We start from the raw sequence: 8,958 nt of genomic DNA, 5'->3' as shown, positions 1-8,958 counted from the left end.
AGACAAAGATGCCGCGGGAGGCGGGGGCGGGGGCGGGGACGCGGGGCACCGACCGGCGCCGCTGAGGAGGGGCGAGCGGCTCCCCCGCCCCCTCCGCCGGGAGAGCGGGCGGAACCCGGCCCTCGACCGCCCGCCCGCCTGAATATTCAGCAGGGGTGGGGCTCGAACAATGGCGGGGCGGCGGGCCCTCCGCGGATGGCGGCTTGGCCCGGGGTGGGGCCGGGAGCCCTCGGGGCCTTCCCGGAGGAGGTGCGGGGCGCGGCAGAACGCCCCAGCCTCCGCTAACAATGAATGAAGGACTCGGAACGGCCCGGCGGTCCCGTGGACACCCTACCCGCGCCGCTCGCCCGGGAGAGGGTGTGCCCGGACGCTCTAGGGTCCGGCTTCGGTCCCCTCCGCCGCCTACCGCCTATCGGTCCGGGAGACCCTCGTTTCCCTTTTCCGCCCCCCACGGGCTTTTCCTTTCCTTTCTCTTTTCCAAGCTCAGTTTGTGGCGTGATTGCTGCTGGAGGATTCGCCGAGCATCCCTTGACTGTCCGGGCGATTCTAAAACAGCCGCTGTGATTGCTCGCTACTGTGTTCCCCGAGCGAGTGTGGCCCATGGGCGGGCAGGCGAGCCCTCTACCCGGGATCTAAACCCGGACAGTACCTGGAGATCACTTCGGGTCACCAAACAGGCTTCTTCCAGCACGCTACAGCAAGTCAGCTAGACAATCCAAGTACTGTCCCTCCTTATCACGTTCCGGGACCAGCCAAAAACACGTTTAGTGGCTCCCTGTTACCTTACAGCGGGCGTTCCTAAGAGTACCTCAGAATGGCCAGGTAGTGTTGTAAGATCGCTGTAAAAATTGCTTGACACCCACATGTGGAAGGCCTAGAATGAGCCTGATAAGTTAACAGACGAAGCTAAGCTAGGTGATTCAGGACGCCCCCAAGATCAAAATCCACTCTAGCATCTAGTTGGCATCTAGTTCAGCACCTCCTTCCCTCTCCACACACTGTTCTCATTTAAGTGGTACACACCTTATACCCTCGGAGTAGAAAACCCCAAATACTGCAAGTATTGTACTAAACACCCTAGCCTAGAGAGGAGTGGGCATTCTCCCTTGGGCCTATCCATACCCAGAGTTCAAGTTGGCTGCCTCCAGAGAATGTCCAGCACTTCTCTACTTAGGTGTTTCTTCTAAGATGTTTCTTAGGTGTTTCTTCCAAGGTGTTTGACGTGAGACTCCATCGTAGAGTGAAATTATATTCTGAACTCTCGATATCTGTTCCGTAGGAAACGCACGGTAACAAAAGTGTTTGTGAATTTGTTAGCGCCTTTCCAGTTTGACTTTGTTAATATTTATTAATAATATAGTGTTGTATGCCAGCCATCTCATATATGTTACCTTACTGTTCTTCACATTCACCTCGAGTGGTATTCTTAATTTTGCTGCTTTACACATTGGGAAATATAATTTGAAGAATTACCTCACCCACTGTTCACAGCTGTTGGCTATACAAATATGGCAGCCTCTCCGTGCATCCCCTCCCCCACCCCCACAGGCTAGCATCAGGCCTATGACATGGAGGCCTACCTCATACCACTTCCTTCTTATCTATATGAACCCCTCCCACCAGTTCAGAGCCATCACATCCTAGTATCCCCCCCACACCCACCCATCCTAAGATACAGTGAACAGACTCCACACTGAAACCATTGTTTTCCATTTCCAAGGCAGTATCTATTATTGAAAGGGCAAGCCAACACCCAGGATATCTGAAAGAGCATCATAACGTGTCCTTGGAGAACTTACAGCCAATGGCCATAGGGCAGCTTATAAATACCCATAACAGAATATTGTAATTCCAGACAGACAGAAAGAACACCAAACAGGTATTCTCTGAAAGTCTGCTGGATTTAGGGCAAAGCTGAACTGGGTTTGAACCCTGGCTCTATTATTTATCAATTGTGCAACCTTGCTCCTGCTGCCTGACCTCTCAGCCTATTTCCTCTCCGGTATACCAGATAAAGGCAAAAGATAAAAAAGACAAATAAGAAGCCAGAGCTCGGGCAGGAACAGTGGGACTGTGACTAGGTCATAGTCTCCAAAGACACAACACCTGAAGGGAGTCCATTAAGTGTCATAGAGGCAAAGGTTAACCCCTCTCTACCTGTGGCTCAGAACTCTGTTTACACTTGTTAGCATATTGCTAGGAGCAGAGGAAAAGATGGGGCTTGCTGGATAACAGTGACCAAATGTTTGCTTTTGAACCCAAAGCCAAAGTAAATGGAACAGTCTCACATCTGCCCCACTTGAAACTAGCTCTGTGGGTAAAGCTTTGCTGAAAATGGACATGCGTTAGTTCACATAATCATAGCAAAATATCTTGAACTGGGTAGCGTTAGTATGGCAGCCCTCCATTATGTTTCTCCTTCCTGTGGTATCCTTTACCTGAGGCCAACGTTAGTCTGAAAACGTTAAATGAAAAACTCTGGAAAAATTTCACAAGCTCTAAACAACCTATTACAATATATTGTTATAATTGTTTTACTTTATTATTGTTTTTAATAAGTCACTGTGCCTACATTATGAATTAAGTTTTATCAGGTATGTATAGGAAGACAATACATTTATATTACACACACAGATGCATCTGTGCCTGTGCGCCAATGTGTGTGTTTAGACATTATCTCCATTTTCAGACATCCATTGAGGATCTTGGCAACTACCCCTGCAGATAGACTACTTTCTTATACTTCAGAGTCTCTGTGTATCCAAGATGAAGGGTTTAGACTACTTAGTTTTTACTAAGGGCTCTTCTTGTCTGGAAGATATCCACCTGGGGGCCTGATTAAGAAAAGAATGTGCTCTGAGTTGCCCTGGCCTTCTGGGATCCGCCCTTGTTGTTTTGTTTGTTTGTTTTATTTTTATGTGTGTGTGTGTGTGTGTGTGTGTGTGTGTGTTTCTGCTTGTCTTCACACCATGTGAAAAGGCCAGAGAGGCCATCAGAGCCCCTGGAACTGGAACTGAAATTAACAGGCATGTGTGACCTATCTGATGTGGATTTGGAAAACCAAGCCCAGATCCTCAGCCAACTGACCCTAACCACTGAGCCATCTCCTCAGCTCAACGTAGCCCAACTGTATTACTTTCCCAAGGACCCTACCTCCCCTTACAGACCTATGGAAAGGGAATAGACAGAGCTTCAGCATATGAATGGAGGTAGTGGACAAGCCCTGGTGGCTAAGTCTATCTATGGTGGTTTAAATGAGAATGACCCCATAAAGTCATCTATTTAAATACTTGGTCCCAGTTGATGGAACTATTTGGGAAGGATTAGTGGGCATGGCTTTGTTGGAAGAGGTATGTCACTGGGGGTGGGCTTGAGACTTCAGAATACTCACACCATTCCCAGTACTTCTCTGCTTCCTGCTTGTGCATCAGGATATGAGCTCTGACCTGTTGCTTCCCACCTCCTCCTACCCTGCTCCCTGCCATAGTGGGATGGAGGTTTACCCCTCTGGAACTGTAAGCCTCAAATAAACCCTTCTTCTATAAGCTGCCTTGTTTATGGTGTTTTGTCCTAGCAATAGAAAAGTTACTAAAATAGTATCTGATTGAGAACACAAACTGAGACATGAAAGTGGTGAATTGGAAAATAAATATCAACCTGGCATTTCAGATCAGGGAGTAAAATAGCTCTTAGATAAAGAAAGAATAAGAGCTAAGCCATAGAGACTCAGCAAAAGACTCCAGTCAGGATCCTCAGAGACAGAGTGTGCTAATTGACCTTCGATGTAACAAGAGAAAACTGTTTTCCTCAGCCTGGGAGGTTTCAGTCCATGATAAGTTGGCCCCCGTTGCTTCTCAACCTACAGCAAGATAGCACAGTGTCAGACTATAGTCATTTAGCTCATGGAAGCCAGAATCAAAGGAAGAGGAGGGAGCAGAATCCCACTAAGTCCCCAGCCCCTCAGTGACCCAGATCCTTGCTAAACCCCACTTCCTGAAGTTGCAGCGTTACTAGCAACATTGTGGAAAGAAGCCAGCCACAGAACACACAGGCCTCTGCAAGCATCTAAAATCAAAACTCTGTCCAAGGAGTGCACAGCGCAGAGTTGGGCACAACCGGTGCACTTCTGAATGCCCTGCTTCGCAACACTGTTGCAATGGAGATTAAGTTTCCGACACCGGAACTCGAAGTGACACAGTCAAACAACAACACGTGAGCTCCTCTTGGAGCTCAGCAGGCTATGGGACATGAACGCTCATCTTCCTGAGGTGCAAAGGATGGCAGTCCTATATGTACCAGGGCATAGAAGTTCCATGGGGAGACTTAATTATGCAGGGCTGTTGGTTTACTGGTTACATCACTTTGCTTATTGCCTAGTTTTTCTTTGTTGCAAAAGTGTTTGGGGAAATGTATTCTCAAGGTCAGAACAGAGCAGAGGACAGCATGGATATTGAATCAGAGCATACAAGATCACTAAGGATGCAAGATGATTAGAAATAAATAGCGAAAGTATTAGTGACCCAAGGCAATGACTCTAGCAAGCGAAAGGATGTTGAACTGTTAAGAGAAAGAAAAAAAGGGCGAAAGCAGGCTGACAGGCCTGGTAGACAAGGTGTTAAGCAGATGTGTACCCTATCGGATCCTCAGTTTTCTAAGATGGAATTGGGAGTGTGGGTAAAATGATGAACAGGTCTTAGGTTCTAAGACTCAGAGCCTCCATTTTCTGTTAGCTGTGTAAGGAAACACCACTATGCAGGATAACGTTAATAGAATATGGAGAATACTATAAATGGGGCATCAAGCCCCCACCTTTAAAAGCCATCGTTGAAGGGCTGTGGGAAGGTTTAATATGAGACCATTTATATACCATGTGCAAAGTTCTAAGTCGCATCCTTAGCACTGGGAAAGGGAAGAAAAGTGTTCCAGGCCGGGGAGAGGGCTAGTGGGACACACCTGTGACTCCAGCTGTCCAGAGGAGCAAAAGCAAGAGGGTATGAGTCCCGAGCCAGCCAGCCTGTGCCCAGAGGGAGACTGTGTCTTCAAAAAGAAAGTCTTTGATCATTGAAAGATAAAGACTCAAAAGTGTTAAACTATTGATCTGATCAGAGGGATTGAAGGAGAGATAACCAGGGGAACAGCCAATCGAGTAGACAGTGCGGCTTACAGAAGATAGATCAAAGGGCAGCAAAAGCAGAAGTGGCCCCTAGGAGGGACCCACATCCTGTCCTGGCTCCCTAGGCTGTGGGTGTTGGCACATCTGTGATGAAGACGTTGTCTTAGCCTGGGTCTCCCAAAGCAGATCCTGAGATGTGGATTTGGGTATTGGCAGTTTATTTGCAGGGAGCATCCCATGAGACACAAATGAGGGGGTGTCTGAGTCAATAAGGACCCTGTTCACAAGCAAGGCAGTGCTGTGAACAACTAAGCTATGCATTCCTGGCTTGCTAAACATGAAAACAAAAAGAGAGCCAGCCAAGTTCACTTCATAATCCCAGTATAGGCTGGGCGGTTTTCAAAGGACAGCTTGGTTGGCTCACAGTTCTGGAGACTGGGAAGTCCAGGAGCATGACATCATCATGCTGCCTCACCACAGGCCAGGAAGGGAAGGGCAAGCAGGTGTGTGCAGAAGAGAGCAGACACAGCCTAGCCCTATACCAATACACCCTTAGGATGACTAATGCCGTCTGCAAAAGAACAAACTCGGAAAAGTATTAATCCCTCTTAAAGTGACCACACCCCTCCCAAGAGAAAGCCAGAAGGATTTTCTCATTTCAACATGAGTTTCGAAGAGCCACAATCCAGCCAGAGAACCTGTGCCCATAGAAAGGGTTTTGTAAACTTAAAAACAATAAGATGAACAAGGTGCCCTATGCCTGCAAATTTAGCTCCTTAGAGCAATGAGGCAGGATTTGGCATTTGAGGACCACCTCACCAACATCCTGATACTCCCCAATAAACAAAAGAAAAAGCAGAATTCTTGTTTGTTATGGGTTTGGGGGTGAGAGGAGCTCGTGGATATGTGGGTGTTCTTGTGTATGTGTATCTCATACACACTGCTAGGACTCAAACTCCAGACTAGGCAAGTATTCTACCACTGAGCTGCACCCCAAATCCTTTGCTTTACAAATAGAGTATCATTTTGTAGCCTAGACTGACCTCGAACTCCCATCCCCCAGTGTTAGCCTTCAGAGTGCTGGGATTATAGGCATGCCCTACCATACCCAACTAGAGTACTGTTTGCAGACTACTGTATAAAGCAATTATTAGAACACTTTGAGCAGACTTTATTTATATTTCAGAGGATGTTTATGCCCTCAGTATATACAGTTACACATTACATGCAGCTCCGGAAGGGAGCGGGACCAGAGGAGGGCCTCTAGGGCTCAGTATCTACCAAGTCACAACAGGGATAGAATTGTCCGTTAAAATACAATGTATCAGGTCCCGACCAAGACTCATGAGGTGCCTTGGCCTCATGAAAAGGAGCTTCAGTCACAGGCTTAACCTTCTAAATGGACCAGGCATGCGGAGGTGCTTCAGTAGGTAAGGTGTTTGCTGCTTAGGCATGGTGGTTTAAGTTCAGATGCCCAGTACCCACATAAAAGCTACCAATGTTTGAAAGATGAGGAGCAGAGACAGGTGGATCTCTGGAGCTAATTGGCCAGTCACTCTAGCCAAGTCAGGGAATTCCAGTTAAAAGGGAGCCTTTATCTCTAAAATATGAGGTGGAAAGAAATAGACAAAGATATACCCAGCATATACTTGAAGTTATGTATGTGTGGGTAGGTGTGCCTGTGCGCACACATTACCTCCCCCCAGCAGTCAAATTTTAAAATGAACAAACCACAAGACTTCCATAGTGGCAAAGGAAGCCCATCAGAGCTATTGATCAGCAATTCTTGTTTAATTACAGTGAGTGCCATCTCAAAACTTCCTAGATCATGCAACAAAGATAAAGCAGTCAAGAACCGACAGTAAACTGTGGGCTTTAAATGTGAGAGCTTCGGAATCCCGGTTCTCTCAAATAAACTCACTGTCCTTTCATTATCTTTTCCGTGTCTATAGGCTTTTATTCTGTGCTGAAATTGTTGCAAAATGAAGACCAAAATCAGGCCAGGCACCAGCCATGATTGATGTGAGGCTCTGAGTTCCTGATTCTTGGCCATGAACAACTCCCTGAGATTGTTGTTTGGGGTTGAGGGACAATGTCACAGGGAAGAGGTGAGCTAGGGTGACTAGATGGTCACAAAGCCTTTCAGCTCTGGGAATGCAACTCAGAATCGCAAACGGTAAAGGCTGCTTACTCTTACTGAATTGTAACTTTGCTTGAATTAGTATATACTGTTGCTAGCTGCCTGGCTCGTAACTGAGGAAAGAAAAGATTCTGATGTGTAATAGTGCTGTGTACAGAAGTGTTAACACAGTCATGGTCTTCAGAATCACAACTTAGCCCTGTAGTTCTACAAAGAGAAGAAAATGCAGCAGAGAGGAATCCAGCCAATGGGAAGGAAGAGGGGAAGAAGCCAGCCAATGGGAAGGAAGTGGAGAGGAAGCCAGCCAATGGGAAGGAAGAGTAGCTAAGGATTAAAGAGCTGGAGATGTACTTAACATATTCCACTTCTAAAATGTCACCACCCAGTTTGAGATTTCCAGGAACTGGGGACAAGGTAGGCACCCAGAGAACCAGTTGCCTGGAGAACCTTAAAAGCATTTTTATAATCACGAATTCTTTAGACATGAGGCAGCTATGACAAAAATCATCCAGTGCCATTGGGTACAGAATAGATAAAAACTAGAATCCGAGTTGTTTTTCAGACTGTGTTCCTTGGATCTGGACATTTCCCTGAAGATGGTGTAAGGCCTCCCAAACATTCCGTGAGGTTTCTAGAACATTACAGTCCTGGAAGCTCCATGGGGGTCTCTAGAGGATCATATTACTAGAATGTTAAGACCACACTACCCTTGCTTCCTCTTTTTCCACCTACAAGTTCTGTTTTCATATGTGGCGTAAATTTGAGACTGTGGATGATTTTATTTATTTATTTATTTATTTATTTATTTATTTATTTATTTATTTTGGAGACAGGGTCCTACTGTTTCACTCTGACTGGTCTTGAACTAACAGAGATTTGCCTGCCTCTGCTTTAAGTGCTAGGATTAAAGGGTGAGTGATATTTTCAATGAGATTTCTTTTTCTTTTTTTTTTTGTGGTTTTTTTGAGACAAGGTTTCTCTGTATAGTCCTGGTTGTCCTGGAACTCACTCTGTAGACCAGGCTGGCCTTGAACTCAGAAATCCGCCTGTCTCTGCCTCCCAAGTGCTGGGATTAAAGGCCTGCACCACCACTGCCCGGCATTCAATGAGATTTCTACTGCTAAGAAAAGTAGAACATCCCCATTAAGGCACACCAGAAACTGGGAGTTCTGTGATCACGCAGCAGAAATATCTATTAAGTGCATTTCTAGACTCAAAATTAAGCAATGCTTTAAACAGACTTTAAATCTTTACCAGGACTTGCGAAGAGAGAAAGAAGTGATTTAGGTGAGGGAGTAGGGAAACCTGACCTCCAGGCTCAGAAGCTACACTGGCATAGTGAGCAGACCATCCAGCCTAGTGCACAGATCAGACCATGACTTGTTACTATTCGGGTCTGTGGATGCTCTGGATATAATTTGTCCCCAGCAAGAGTTCTGTTAAAATCTCATTGTCACTGTGATGGTGTAGAGCGATTGTGGGGTCTTAACAGTTACTAGGCTAAGCTGGGTGTGGGGGTGATGCCTTTAATCCAGGCACTCAGGAGGCAGAGGCAGAAGCAGAAGCAGGTGGTTATCTGTGAGTTCAAGGCCAGCCAGGTCTACATAGGAAGTTCCAGACCAGCCAAGGCAGCAAAGAGAGATCCTATTGAGAGAGACAGAGAGAGAGAGAGAGAGAGAGAGAGAGAGAGAGAGAGAGAGAGAGA

This window comes from Grammomys surdaster, unplaced genomic scaffold (genome assembly GCF_004785775.1).
Source record: "Grammomys surdaster isolate TR1022 unplaced genomic scaffold, NIH_TR_1.0 255, whole genome shotgun sequence".
Taxonomy (NCBI): Eukaryota; Metazoa; Chordata; class Mammalia; order Rodentia; family Muridae; genus Grammomys; species Grammomys surdaster.
The sequence above is the reverse complement of the archived record's forward strand: the minus strand, read 5'-3'. Positions refer to the sequence as shown.